The 16012-nt window shown below is 42.6% G+C and overlaps 1 protein-coding gene across 4 annotated transcripts in view; it reads left to right on the top strand.

Moving 5' to 3' along the window:
• ITSN1 (intersectin 1) overlaps window positions 1–16012 on the top strand; it is a 221290-nt gene that overhangs the window by 160876 nt on the left and 44402 nt on the right. The window lies entirely within an intron of this gene.

Below are 16012 nucleotides of genomic sequence, written 5' to 3'. Positions count from 1 at the left end.
TGTACATAAGTTGATCGATCAATCAACTTGGGTACAACCAGCCTGTTGGATTGTACATGCGATTGCTGCAAGCAGCTATTATAGCTGCTAGCAGTAATCACTGTGTTCTCCCAGAAGGGGGAGGGAGGGTCCCTGCTATTAGAACACAATGGCGCAACGGGAGGGATTCCCCCATCAACACTGACTATGAATCAAATGTTTTTCTTTCCTGCAACTCGTTGCAGTAAAGAAAATCTGTCCATCTGTGGCCGCTTAATAGAGGTCACTTAACTGCTTTAGAAAAAAAAAAAGTTATTTTAATATTAAATATATATATTAAAGAATGTTCTCCTATAATGCAGTGAACATCTTTTGATGTTTACTATTCACATACAGTTTAACTATCAAGCATCAACTCATAATATAATGTAATAGTTTGGGACTGACCCTATTAGGCTCCATGCACACTAGGCGTTTTGATAACTCTGGTAACGTTAGCTGTGTAAAGTCACGTTAAAAACTTGAGTTTTTAGCGTTTTTGCAGTAGCCTTTAGCTGCGTTTTTTTGCGTTGGCATTTTTAGTGGTTTTTTTTATTTAAAAAAATAATTTTTTTTGGTCAAAAAAGGTCCAATAATGCCAGTTTTCAGAGTTTTGCCTGTTTTTTTTTTTTTTTTTTCAGCCAAAAAATGTCCCTGGCAAAAAACGTTGATTACAGGCTATGTGTGCATGAACACATAGGATAACATGCTGGGGGATTTACTGGCTGTAGAAAAAAACGGCAAAAGCAAAAAACAGCCGCTGTAAAAATGTCCAGTGTGCATGAGGATGCTTCCTGTAAATCGGTTTTCCTGGTAGTTCTCTATTCATACAAGTTTCATATCACTCCCTGTGTATAGCATGCTGGTTTTCATTTCCTTTACTTTTCTTTTGCATCATGTAGAGTTCATTGTTGTAGTGTGTGGTGGGTTTTATTTTTTTCCCTTTTCATTTTGGTTTTTGCTTATGTGTTGTTTTCCTCCTTTTTCTAGGAATCATATGTTGTCCATCCCCCTTCTCAGGCTTGAAAGTCCTCAAAGAGACCCACTATCCCCATATCACTGCCCAGAGGGATGATGGGAGATGCAGCCTTGATCATGTGACTACCAGCATGATCATCCACTGCCTTCTGACTAGAAGACCCCGCTGCACAGAAATTTTACCTCATTTTTCCATTTAGATGCATGTGACCATATTGTTGTATCCGCTGATCCTGAAGCAAAAATAAAAATAAAATAATTAATTGATGCTCAAAGAGTACAGAGGATAGTGGGTCCTTTTGTGGCTTTCTCCGTCACTTTAAAAAAAGTATATAGTTACAAATCACAGATTCATAAAGGTGCTGTTCAGTTTGACCCTTTAGATCTGAACACATAACCCTCCGAAGTATAAAGTTATTCAAATTGGAAAAAAAATGTTTTTCATTTTGTTCACAGTGCAAAAAGACCCACTATCAAGGAATGCTGCATGTACTATTGAATTGTACCCATAAATATTTTATTTTAATTAATTTTTGTTTTATTCATATTTCCGCTGTTAGTTTTATATGTTTTAAATAATTAAAATCCGTGTCATTTAAAAAATACATCTTTATAGAAGGCATATACAACTCATTGGTTTACATTAGACTGTCAATGCAAAATTAGCACATTTTTGTATAAGGACAAGCAGCTAAAATGTATCTTTACGTGCAATGTGTTATTTTTTTTATCTGAGGGGGGCTCTCCTTTTAAAAGAAAAAACAAAATGTGTCTTGGTTATCCTCCAGTGGTATGTTAAGCTATATAATACATGACTTCAAGGATGAATTCACCCTAAAGGTATATTCTGTGTTTTGGCTAGGCCTGGACAAGCTACTTCTGGATATCAGAGATCACCACTCCACCCACACCCTCTATTGCAAATATATTGGATTTAACACATTCTTCTGAAAATCAGTGTAGAAAACTGTCCCTTGTTATCTCTTCCATAGAAATATATGCAGGTCATGCAGTCACATTGTACAGCATAAAACCAAGCATATTGGGTCTATTCTGTGGTTTTGGGTGGACCTGGGATCTTTTGATGGACTGGTTACTGAGAAACCTAGAGGTTGTTGGAGTTGGAAAAAGGCCATCCTTTCTTGGGAATCCGTATGTCTGAAATCCATTGAGGAAATTGAGCAGTCTGATTTCTCTAGGTGTTTATCTATGAAAGGTTTGAAATTGGCATTATGGGTTATGTAATACAGGTATCATGGAGGAAACAAAGATATGAATAGTTTTGAAAGCATCATAATCTTAAAGGGATTTTCCAGGATACTTGACTATTTTACAATTGTTTTACCTATCAGTTTAAAGGGTAAGTTCATCTTTACTAAAAAAACTGCCTATAGAGATAAGGGGCGTCTGAAGATAAAAACAAGCTGTAAGCTCTGACTAAAGTTGAATAATGCCCTTGCTATAGGTGAAGGCCATTTACATAACTCCCAAAACCGAACTAGAATACTCTCAGGACATTGCTAAGTGAGGCCTAGTCATTACTGCTCATCTCCCCCATCACAGGAGGGAGCTTTTCTCTGATTCACACTCCATCACACACTCTTTCTCTCCCCTGATGCAGTAAGCTCTGAGCTCATTGTTTGAGATCTCATTCTTGGGATGCAGAAGGTGAGCAGTAATGGCTAGGCCTAACTTGGCAATGTCCTGGGAGTACTCCAGTCAGACTTCATGAGGTATGTAAATGGCCTTCACCTATAACAAGGGCTTTATTCAACTTCAGTCAAACCTGCACAGTTTTTTTTATCTCCAGACGTTCCTTATTCACATAGGCAGATTTTTGGTAAAGGTGACCTAACCCTTTAACACGAGTAGCTCTTTCCAGTTGATTTCTTTTGCTTAGTGGAGGTAATTAGATGTACTGTGATCACAGACCAAATTATCCAAATACCATTAAGTGGCAATTAGTCTTATCAGGCTACTTTCAGATGACATTTCTTACAAAGAATCTGTTAACAGTGCATATTGCTCCAAATGTTGCCTAGAGAGATGCAGTCACCACCAGGGGTGTCTGCATAGTGTGAATTTTAAGCCAGTACAGTGTTAAAGGAGAAGTAAAGCAAAAGCTCAGATTCAGCTGACAGTGTGCTAAAGTCTACTGTCGGCTGACGTCACTCAGCCACTCCAGACTGGCAGAATCCTGACTTTAATGTCTGATTCCACCCAGAATCCTGACCAGCAGCTGGCTCAGCTGAAGGGGTAGAGCAGAGAGCCGGTGACTTACAGTCACCGGCTCTCTGATCACTGAAGACTGCAAACTGAGCAATCAGTTCTCGGTCTTAGAGGCGGCGGTTTGAAATCCCACACTTCTCTCCAAAATCAGGAATAGGTTACCATTGGTAGGTTTTTTTTTTTGCAGTGAAGACCCACTGCAATGTGCAGTAACCCATAGCAAGTCATGGTTGCTTTGGATTGTCATACTCTGCAAAAGCGCATTCCCCCTGACATTGCTTATATGAATAGGCATGAAAGAGCATTTTTAAAGTGACACTAAAAATATCTTCCTCTCTAAATCTGTACACATCCATTACATAACCTTTTTCATGAAATTGTTTGTGTTTTATTTTCTACCTTTTGTAACGTCTTCTGAGAGCTCCCAAACCTCTCCTTTCCTTCATCACATCCGTTTGTTTGGGATGAGCAGTGCATGTTAGTTGCGGTCATTCGCACTGCACACTGTAGATCCCATAGTCCATCTCGAGGGCGAGAAAGAGAGGGTGGCTGCGTTCCTACATACGATGGGACCATGGAGACAAACCTAGCCACCCTCGAACAGGGAGTCAGATCAAAGCAGGCAAAAAGAGATTTGAATGAGGCTGAGCGCAATTGAAGGTACTTGTTTACTTTAAGAACACATACTTGAATTTTTTTTTTTTATTTTAAGAGTTTAGTGTCACTTTAAATCTGAGTGATTGAATTCCACTCCTGCATTTGACTTGTAGGTGGCAGTGCAATGGGCAGGACCAGGAGCTATTTTGATGCTTTTACAATCCTGGAAAACTCCTTTAAATACTTTGAGTGAACATTTCATCCGTTTATTTCTGTTTTGCACATACACACAAAAGACATACATCCCTGTTTTTTGTACTGCCATAAATATGTATATATTCTATTTACATTTCCCAAATAAGTACTAACATAAAAGGCCAAGTCACATTTTCTGTGGTCAGTAAGAGGCGTACCCTCTCCCCCCTCGGTCAGTGAAGGGGTTTTTTTTTTTTGCTGTTCATTGTCATCATCAGGACAAAGAATGTATACACTATTTTAACCTGGAATTAATTGCAATGTTTACATATTTTTTATTATTATTATTATTATTTTAACTAGACTGTGGAACTTGTCATTTTTAGAAGCTCAAAATGTTGTAATGTGCTGTATGTAACCCTCATTTATCTGTCTCTTGGTACAGTAGCCTCTGCTTTTAATGCTTTAGTCTGAGGTGACGAGATGAAGGAAAATAGGATACAGCCCAGACTGAGCCTTTGTAGTCATGGCTGTAACCTTTTCCTTGTTCTGTGTTGGCCGCCCTCCACTCTTATTGTTACAAAATGGCTCCCCAACTGTCTGCACTGTTTGTCTGCTAAAGCTCCATGTCCATCCGCACCTCAGTATTTTTATGAATGTAAAATATATAAATATATAAAAACCTACAGCTTTAACAACTGTAATACAGCCTTTACAATCAACTACATGTATAGATAATTAAATCCTTCTTATAAAATATGACCCTCAATGTGTGTGTTTTACTTGGATATAGTGACTAATTATTTTTTTTGTTTTTTAAGGTTTCTTCACATGGCCGGTTTAGCTGCATTCATCAGATTCCAGCAGCAAGAGTTGGCAGATTTTTGCGGCTGGAATGACAGGTGCATGTGAATGGCGCTGGCTACCCAGCCTGTACATAATACTGACAGGCAATAGCCATCACTGTTCACATGTAGCCGCAAAGCAAGCAGTTACCCACAGCTAAGAATGGAATGTCGAAGCCTGGACACATCTGACTGCATCCAAACTCGGACATTCGTCCCTAACCACAGGGTGACTGCTTTGTGTGCGGCTACAGGAGAGCAATGATGGCCGCTGTCAGCCTGTCAATACATTGTACAGGCTGAGTGGCTGCCGCTGTTCACATGCACCTGTCATTTCAGCTGCAAGTATCTGCTGCTTCTTGCCACTGGAATCCAGTGTATGTGGCTAAACGGACAAATGTAGTAGGCCTAAGAGAAGTGGGAAGCCGACATCGACTTTAGCTGCTTCAGCAGGGACCTGCCGAATTTCGATACATGTATGGACAGGCTGATTGTACCCAAGTCAATGCATTGACTTGGATACAACCAGCCTGTCTGATTTTTGGCATAGAAAACTGCCGGCGGCTATAACCGCTAGCAGTAAGCGTGTTCTGCCAGCCAGGAAGGCTCACTGCGCCCAACCCCCTGCAGGCAGAACACAGTAGCACTGTAACAAGCGCCTTGAAAGGAAAGAAAACCAAATCATCTGAGTGGCTGGTGAATGTAAAATTCCTATCTTTCTCTGTGGGACACAACAGACCTCTGGGATAAAATGGGAAAACAAAAAGTTAACCTATTCCTTGGAAAGAGCCCTTTGGACAAGAATATGCAAGTATACCTGAAGTTGAATATATGTTGCCGAATTACCAGTTCAGATGCCATAGCAGGCACTTTGAAGCACTATGGGAACCCTTAAAACAGCATGCTCTTGAATACAATTACTGCTTTCTTGGTTGAAACGCTTGTTTTATCCACTCCTGACGTAGTAGTGACCAGTGAAGCAGTCTATTACAGTTCTGGGCCAACAGTGGAGGCAAGTCCAAGTTCTCAACCATAAGAACCCATCAAAATGTGCATGCCAGAGCACCATAGGATTTGAGTTTTCTGGGGTGCTTTGCAGTAGAATAGATGAAACTGATATCGTATCCAGTTGGGGAAACGTCTGCTGTATCGTTAAGTTAATTTTTAGTCCCAATGTCAGTTTTAATGTCCAGACACATTGATGACCCTCTTGTTCAACTTAATTTAAATTTACTTGTTTTCTCTGACTTCCTAAAAGGATTGGCCCCACTGTGATTCTCTTAGAATGGTCTAGTACTTACCTGTTTTGGGCTTCTACTGTATTATAATTTTATTTATCACACACAATGATATCGTGTGTGTGTTACACAGTCCAGTGATGCCTTTTTTTCTGTTTTGGAAGAAAATCTAATTGTTGTAGAAAAACTATTAGATGAGCTGACGTCTGCAAAAGGAATGACAACTTTTTAGTCATTCTTCTTACTATTTTTTGCAAACAATAGAATGCCAAATTCCCTAATGCTGAACAGCATTAGCCTGCAAAAGGGACCTTTCTAATTTGAAAGCAGAGGGAAGGGGTCAAGATACCAGTTTCTGATTTTTCTCTTTTAAGAGACCATTAGCCACTCATTCCTTGAGTAATTCATTCCTTGTTCATTTCCAACGTGACTTCATTGGATCTGAGTCTGGTTCTTTCTTCACTTTAAAAACTGTCATTTGAACACGATAGAGACTGCTTTTGGACATGCCAAAGCTGAATGGCACTGATCCTCCATGGATGAAAAGAAATGTTTTGTACTTGGCGTGAAAACTTTTCTTGGAGTCTATCAAGACACAGTCCATTCAGCTCCTAACTACTCTGTTTATGATCATGCTTTATGTACTGCTTGCTACAAAACTGAGGCCTGTAGGATGGGTTATCCTGGCCTGGCTTACAATTTTTTTTGTTTTCCGGTGTCCAATCCTCCTTTTAGCTGGCAGTATAACATAAAAGGTAAATTACTTCCTGTGTCCCTCAATCGATTCCAAGAAAGTGATTATCTGGGATGAGAATGTGAGAGTAGGAAAAGTCAGGAAAAAAAAGGGTCAACAGAATGAGAGGTGTCTCACAAGGTTTTGCTGCCTAATCCTCTCGAGATTCCATTGAATATTATTACATCCATGGATTCCAAACCTTCCAGAACTGTTCCAATCTGTATTTTGAGTATAATATAATTTTTCAAGAATCTTAAAGTTAAAGCATATCCAAACTAAAAAAAAAACCAGAAATGTAATACATTCCAGCTTTATCAGTCTTTCGATGTAGTGGCTGCATATAGTTGTTTGGGGGTTTTTTTTTCAGTCTTTTTTTCCCTTTATTTTCACCTGGAAATCATGCATATAAATAATACCCTTCCCATCCCCTCATACCTACATTAACTTCTTCACTTTATCAATGGGGGAATCTGTAGTGTCACTGGACTTCAAATCTGTCTGCCTTTGGTCATCTTTGTTACATGGTGGATTGATGAGGGTAGTAGCTTAAACAGTGAAGATAAGGTTTTTTTGTGCTTTCTTCTAAGCTCACAGGAAGTCACAAGGACACTGCATTTTGGCAAGATAAACAGGTATTTGTTTTACTTGCTTAATACATTTTTTAGCCTGAATAAAGAAAATGAATGCAGTCACTGCAGCTAAGGTATTGTAAACTGCACTATATTGATATTTAGTTTTGGTTTTATATATGCTTTCATTTTGATGGTATCCATTGAAAATTGGGTAAAACGGTGGATAGCTATAAATTGTAATCCAAAATCGTTGAACATTTACATTTGTGTGTAGGACCATACCTGCTTTACTGCATCTCCATAACACAAATTCATATTACTGGATCTCTGTTTTTCCATGGTAAATGGTAGCTACGTTTACCATGCTCTACTGCAACTCATGTTCATTCATTTAGAATGGCACCCCAACCACATACAGTAGCTGCCGACATCCCTGCAATAGATGCAGTCTGTCTTGCGTTAAAGTGGGCTGTCAGGATGTCTTAAAGCGGTGCACTTTAAGTCACGAAAAAAAAACACTATATTGCCAAAAGTATTAGGACGCCCACCTTTACACACGCATGAACTTTATTGGCATCCCAGTCTTATTCCGTAGGGTTCAATATTGAGTTGGCCCACCCTTTGCAGCTATAACAGCTTCAACTCTTCTGGGAAGGCCATCCACAAGGTTTAGGAGGGTGTCTATGGGAATGTTTGACCATTCTTCCAGAAGAACATTTGTGAGGTCAGGCACTGATGTTGGACAAGAAGGCCTGGCTCACAGTCTCCGCTCTAATTCATCCCAAAGGTGTTCTATCAGGTTGAGGTCAGGACTCTGTGCAGGCCAGTCAAGTTCCTCCACCCCAAACTCACTCATCCATGTCTTTATGGACCTTGCTTTGTGCACTGGTGCGCAGTCATGTTGGAACAGGAAGGGGCCATCCCCAAACTGTTCCTACAAAGTTGGGAGCATGAAATTTGTCCTAAACGTCTTAGTATGCTGACGCCTTAAGAGTTCCCTTCACTGGAACTAAGGGGCCAAGCCCAACCCCTGAAAAACAACCCCACACAATCTCCCCTCCACCAAACTTTACACTTTGCACAATGCAGTCAGGTAAGTAACGTTCTCCTGGCAATCGCCAAACCCAGAACTGTCAATCGGATTGCCAGACAGAGAAGTGCGATTCATCACTGCAGACAACACGTCTCCACTGCTCTAGAGTCCAGTGACGGTGTGCTTTACACCATTGCACTGACGCGTTGCATTGCACTTGGTGATGTAAGGCCTGGATGCAGCTGCTCAGCCATGGAAACCAATTTTGGAGTTTGGAGGCCTTTGGCTATTGACTCTGCAGACAGTTGGTGACTTCTGCGCACTTCAGCATGCGCTGACCCCTCTCTGTCATTTTACGTGACCTACCACTTGGTGGCTGAGTTGCTGTTGTTTCCAGTTGCTTCCACTTTGTTATAATCCCACTAACAGTTGACTGTGGAATATTTAGTAGCAAGGAAATTTCACGGATGGATTTATTGCACAGGTGGCAACCTATCACGGTACCACGCTTGAATTCACAGAGCAGTTTAAGCGAACGATTTGTTAGGTGAGACAATGATCCATTTAGCTCAATGCAATTTTTATGCACTGATCACCAGAAGGCACTAACAGTATAGCTGGTGAGTACTCCCTGTTATCTTTAACAGTGCCCAAGGACTTTTCTCATTTGAAAAAAAGTTAAAGGGGGGTTTTCACCAGCCAGTGCAGAAGTTTTCCACACTTATGTTTGCACAGGTAAGTTAGTTTCATTTACTTTTTTTTTTCCTCTTAAGCTTATAACTTTTAAATCTGAACTTCAGGAAAGCAGCTAAATACCTACAAGAGCTGCTTTACCTGACAAAAATTTGTATTTCTTTGCATCCAGTTCTAAGGTTTACATACCTCTACCACACTGTCTGACAGGGGAGGGGACCTGATTGTTCTCTGCTGCTGTTTCACTTTCACTTGCAGTAAATAATATTCTATAGTTAGAATATGTATACCCAACATTTCATATTTCTGATATGTACCTGCTGTATCATGTATGAAAAAGTATCCGGTTCTCTTTGTATTCCTTTCTTTGGTGTTTCTGCCAGCCCCTCTGCTTTCCTATTAAAAACTGACCACACTAGGCATGAGACCAGAGCATGCTCAGCTGTGCTGAGCGTGCTCTCCTCCAATTATCAGACTTTTCTTGACAAGTCCCAGCGCCTTCCCACACAGCTGTTAACTGGGAAAACCAGTGTATGGCAATTTCTCCTCCCCAACCTTTCTATGCATTTGAGAATAGAGGATATGTGATCACTTTAAAAAAAAAAAAAGGGTATTTGTAATTTTTTTTTAATATCTATACACAAATGTTTTGTCTTTCATTTCTATTTTTAAACTGAATAGGTTGTTTTACAAGGTGAGGGTCTACGTATACTTTAACGTGGTTGTAAAGGCGCAAGGTTTTTTTTTTTTTTACCTTCATGCATTCTATGCATCTGTGTACAGCAGCTCCCCCTCCCCAATACTTTGCTGAGCCCCATCTAAATTCAGGGATGTTCACGGGAGCCTTGGCTGTCCCAGGTCTCCCTCCTCATTGGCTGTGACAGCAACAGGAGCCATTGGCTCCCAGTACTGTCAAGAACAGCCAGTGAGCATATGAGGAGAGAGCCAGGGGGCAGGGCCGAGCCAAGTCTGAGTGTGAATGGACACAGAGCATCGGCTCAAGAGCAGGCCTGCTCGGGTGCCCCCATAGCAAGCTGCTTGTTGTGGGGGCAGTTAGGAGGAGCAAGGAGTACCGGAGGACCCTAGACAAGGAGGATTGGGGCTGCTAACATGCCTCTACATGAGAACTGAGTGATCAAAGACAGCTGATTGCTCAGTTCTCGCTCTTCACTGAGCAGAGAGCTGGTGACTCTGTCACTGGCTCCCTGTTCCACCCCTTCAGTGCTCACTGGAGCACCAGGCTGTAGAGGAAGTGGGGGCAGCTCGCTGAGAAGCTGAGCCAGCTGCTGATCCAGACATGTGGGTGGATCCCAACATTAAATATGGGATCTCTCCAGAGTCTATGACATCAGCCAACGTGGGGTTTAGCATGCAGTCGACTGAATACAGGTCGTAGACGTACAAAACGAAGTGCACTCCTGTGATCCGCAGGAGAAGCGGGGCCACTTTATTAGGTACACCTTGCTAGTACTGGGCTGGACCCCCTTTTGCCTTCAGAACTGCCTTAAACCTTCGTGGGGCAGAGTCAACAAGGTGTTGGAAACATTCTTCAGAGATTTTGGTCCATATTGACATGATAGCATCATGTAGTTGCTGCAGATTTGTTGGCTGCACATCCATGATGCGAATCTCCCATTGCACTACATCCCAAAGGTGCACTATTGGATAGAGATCTGGTGACTGTGGAGGCCATTGGAGTACAGGTATCTCATTGTCCTGTTCAAGAAACCAGTTTGAGATGATTTGAGCTTTGTGACATGGTGTGTTATCCTGCTGGAAGTAGCCATCAGAAGATGGGTACACTGGCACCCGGTGTGGTCTTCTGCTGCTGTAGCCCATTTGCTTCAAGGTTCGACATGTTGTGCGTTAAAAGATGGTATTCTTCATCCCTTGGTTGTAACGAGTGGTTATTTGAGTTACTGTTGCCGTTCTATTATCTCTTAACTAGTCTGCTCATTCTCCTCTGACATCAACAAGGCATATTCATCCACACAACTGCAGCTCACTGGATATTTTCTCTTTTTTGGAGCATTCTCTGTAATCCCTAGAGATTGGCTGTGTGTGAAAATCCCAGCAGATCAGCTGTTTTTGAAATACTCAGACCAGCCTGTCTGGCACCAAAAACCATGCCATATTCAAAGTTACTTAAATCTCCTTTCTGATGCTCGGTTTAAACGTCAGCAAGTCATCTTCACCACACCTACATGCCAATATACATTGAGTTGCTGCTATGCGATTGGCTGATTATCAATTTGTGTTACCAAGCAATTGAGCAGGTGTACCTAATAAAGTGGCCGGTGAGTGTATGTAAATCCTCACCTTGTAAATAAAAGAAATGTAGGCAATGTTTTTTTAAATCTGTTCTGCATGCCTGTTTTAGGTCAGTGCTGAGTCAGTTCAGCATTGTTGTAAATCAGGGGTCCCCAAAATGTCTAAATAAACAAAGGGCTAGTTTATTGTCCTTCAGACTTAAGGGGGGGCCTGACTGTGGCCATTGGAAGTAGAAAACAATATCTTGGTAATGGTTGGAGTAAACAATGCCCTATCTTTGCTATTTGGTTGATGGGGGACTACTGCCCTATCATTGGGGTCAGTAGGAGGAACAGTGGTCCATCGTTGGTGTCAGTGGGAGGAACAGTGTCCCATTGTTGGTATCAGTGGGAGGAACAGTGCCCGATTGTTGGTATCAGTGGGAGGAACAGTGCCCCATTGTTGGTATCGGTGGGAGGAACAGTGGCCCATCGTTGGTATCGGTGGGAGGAACAGTGCCCCATCGTTGGTATCGGTGAGAGGAACAGTGCCCCATCGTTGGTATCGCTGGGAGGAACAGCGCCTCATTGTTGGTATCAGTGGGAGGGATAGCGCCCCATCGTTGGTGTCAGTGGGAGGAATAGTGCCCCGTCATTGGTGTCAGTGGGAGAAACCGTGCCCCATCGGTATCAGAGAGAGGAACAGTGCCTCATCGTTGGTATCAGTGGGTGGGATAGTGCCCCATCGTTGGCATCACTGGGAGGAATAGTGCCCCATTGTTGTATCAGTGGGAGGGATAGTGTCCCATCGTTGGCATCAGTGGGAGGAACAGTGCCTCATCGTTGGCATCGGAGGGATAGTGCCCCATCGTTGGCATCGGAGGGATAGTGCCCCATCGTTGGCATCGGAGGGATAGTGCCCCATCGTTGGCGTCAGTGGGAGGAATAGTGCCCCATCGTTGGCATCAGTGGGAGGAATAGTGCCCCATCGTTGGCATCAGTGGAAGGAACAGTGCCTCGTCGTTGGCATCGGCGGGATAGTGCCCCATCGTTGGCATCAGTGGGAGGGATAGTGCCCCATCGTTGGCGTCAGTGGGAGGGATAGTGCCCCATCGTTGGCGTCAGTGGGAGGAATAGTGCCCCATCGTTGGCGTCAGTGGGAGGAATAGTGCCCCATCGTTGGCGTCAGTGGGAGGAATAGTGCCCCATCGTTGGCGTCAGTGGGAGGAATAGTGCCCCATCGTTGGCGTCAGTGGGAGGAATAGTGCCCATTGTTGGTGTCAGTGGGAGGAATAGTGCCCCATCGTTGGTGTCAGAGGGGGGAATAGTGCTTCCAAGGGCCAGATAAAGGCAAACAAAGGGCTGCAGTTTTGACACCACTGTTGTAAATGACGGTTAATGAGCTATTCCAGAGCTAGCATGCATCCCAGGAGGCAAACTGCCAGCTTCAGTCTTACAGGGCATCATAGAATGGTTTACCTACTAGCAGTCTTGATATAATTGTTATGACTCCTGCCATCCCAAGCTTGTTCTGTCTTCTTGTACTTCTGCATTGTTGTATCTTTGTGCTTTTTATTGACAGTCTTCATTTTCACAAAAAAAGTGGGGAAAAGGGGGTGAGGAGAGAGGAGGTTGGATTAGATCCTGCGTCAGGTTTTTATTTGTGTTGATCTAACCTATTTGCTCTGGTGACCATTGTCACTTCAACACAAAGGGGGAGGGAATCCAAACTTCCAGTAGGGACACATGTTCAAGTGACAGCTGTCAGAGGTAGGTCTTCCCTCACTTTTGTTTGATTTCTGCTTCATGTTCTGTCTCAGGGGACACGGATTTCAGTTAAATCTACCCAATTAGGGGACATAGCAATAAAAACCAAATAAAGGTACTCTTTCTCACTCTACCCAAAACTATAAGAGAGAGGAAAAGTTTTGGCTAGATACAGTTTAGGGAACTACTATACCTTTTGTACAGCTGTCCATTGATCAATTACTGTTCAATGCCCACCTGGATAAATATCTTATTTCCCTATTCAGCGATCTTCATGCTGCGACTTTGCCCACCGCTGCACAGCCTTTGCAGCAGTGGCCCTGCTGGGTCCTCCTGTAAGTGCGCATGCGTGCTGTAACCCTCTTCATTCTTAAGAGGAAGCCCATACTTGTGACAGCTTGTAGTGGTCCAGCAGGGTACAGGTTAGCATAAGAATGAATGGGACCATAGCATGCATGTGCCCCAAGAGGACATTTTTACTGGAAAGGCAGTGCACCACCAGACAGGACTGTACAAATCCTATATAAGTTGTACATGTCTATCCACAGCCTGTCTTTCCCTTGCATCATTTCAATGTGCAGAAGTTACAGAGAATCTCTTAGCTCTGAATAGCAGGGGGCTATGAGCTGAAGTTACACTCAGTGAGAAGAGCTTTTAGAGCTGATTGGAAGGAATGGATACACCCCCTTCACACAGCAAATAGGAACAGAACCGAGGCTGTCAATCACATTTTGTGCCCTCCCGGCACCATTTTCCTCTTGGGTCCAGAGAAACTCATCAGAAGTGACTCATGCTGCTGATAGCAGAGGAGTGAGACAGTGGACAGAAATGACACTTAGTGCTCTGGATTGAGACAAGTACACACTATAGAGGGATATATTTTGTTCATATTTCATGTCTGAGGTTTACAACCGCTCTAAGTTGGGAAAAATGTTTTTTAAGTTAAGTTCACACCTATGCAGATTGAGTTTGAGCCATTTCTGCATTGCGTTTTTGCACCTGAATTTTTGATGTTTTTGTCACATTTTTTTATGCATTTTGTGGGGGGGGTTAATTTTTTGTAATTTTTCTTGTTGCTAGGCACATTTAAAACGCAAAACACATCAAAAATGTAGCAAAAATGCACTACGTGCTTTTCTGCAGTGTTTCCATGGAAGTCTATAGAATCTAAAATGCAACTTTTTGTGTTCAACAAAGTCCCTGGCACTGTCCAAAAAACACCCCAGGTAACAAAATGCAGGGATGCGAACATCTCCCATAGGAAATCCTGTTAAATGGACTGTACTACATTTCTGAAAAAACGCTGTGGAAAACGCTTGGGTGTGAAGCTAGGGTAAAGGTATTTGGAGAAAGCTTGCACCACAATATCCATTATCTACCTACAGTGAAGGAAATAAGTATTTGATCCCCTGCTGATTTTGGATGTTTGCCCACTCACAAAGAAATGATCAGTCTAAAAATCGAATGGTAGGTGTATTGTAACACTAAGAGACAGAATAGCAACAAAAAATTCAAAAGAAATGCATGTCTAACAAATTATGCACTGATTTGCATGTTCATGAGGGAAATAAGTATTTGATCCCCTTCACAAAACATGACTTAGTACTTGGTGGCAAATCCCTTGTTGGCAATCACAGAGGTCAGACGTTTCCTGTATTTGGCCACCAGGTTTGCACACATCTCAGGAGGGATTTTGGCCCACTCCTCTTGGTAGATCCTCTCCAAGTCATTAAGGTTTGGTGGCTGATGTTTGGCAACTCGAACTTTCAGCTCCCTCCACAGATTTTAAATCGGATTAAGTTCTTGAGACTGGCTAGGCCACTCCAGGACCTTAATGTGCTTCTTGAGCCACTCCTTTGTTGCCTTGGCCGTGTGTTTTGGGTCATTGTCATGCTGGAACACCCATCTACGACCCATTTTCAATGCCCTGGCTGAGGGAAGAAGGTTCTCACCCAAGATTTGACGGTGCATTGCCCCGTCTATTGTCCCTTTTGATGCGGCGCAGTTGTTCTATCTCCTTAGCAGAAAAACACCCCCAAAGCAGAGTGTTTCCACCACCATGTTTTGATAGTTGGGATGGTGTTCTTGGGGTCATAGGCAGCATTCCTTCTCCTCCAAAAACGGCAAGTTGAGTTGATGCCAAAGAGCTCGATTTTGTTTTCATCTGACCACAACACTTTCAACCAGTCCTCCTCTGCATCATTCAGATGTTCAGTGGCAAACTTCAGATGGGCCTGGACATGTGCTTTCTTGAGCAGAGGGACCTTGCAGGCACTGCAAGATTTCAACCCTTGTCGGCGTAGTGTGTTACTAATTGTTTTCTTGGTGACTGGTCCCAGCTGCCTGGAGATCATTGACAAGATCCTCACGTGTAGTTCTGGAATGATTCCTCACTGTTCTCATGATCATTGACACTCCACGAGGTGAGATCTTGCATGGTGCACCAGACCTAGGGAGGCTGACAGTTGTTTTGTGTTTCTTCCATTTGCGAATGATTGCACCAACTGTTGTCACCTTCTCACCAAGCTGCTTGGCAATAGTTTGGTAACCCAGTCCAGCCTTGTGTACATCTACAATCTTGTCCCTGACATCCTTGGACAGCTCTTTGGTCTTTGCCATGGTGGAAAATTTGGAATCTGATTGTTTGATTGCTCCTGTGGACAGGTGTCTTTTATACAAGTAACAAAATGAGAATAGCAGCACTCCCTTTAAGAGACTACTTCTAATCTCAGCTTGTTACCTGTATGAAAGACACCTGGTAGCCAGAAATCCTGCTGAATGATAGGGGATCAAATACTTATTTCCCTCATGAACATGCAAATCAGTGCATAATTTGTTAGACATGCATTTCTTTTGAATTTT

The sequence above is a fragment of the Staurois parvus genome, unplaced genomic scaffold (assembly GCF_062004578.1).
Source record: "Staurois parvus isolate SC_StPar_1 unplaced genomic scaffold, SC_StPar_1.0 ptg000195l, whole genome shotgun sequence".
Lineage (NCBI taxonomy): Eukaryota > Metazoa > Chordata > Amphibia > Anura > Ranidae > Staurois > Staurois parvus.
This window is presented reverse-complemented; position numbering and strand designations above follow the sequence as displayed.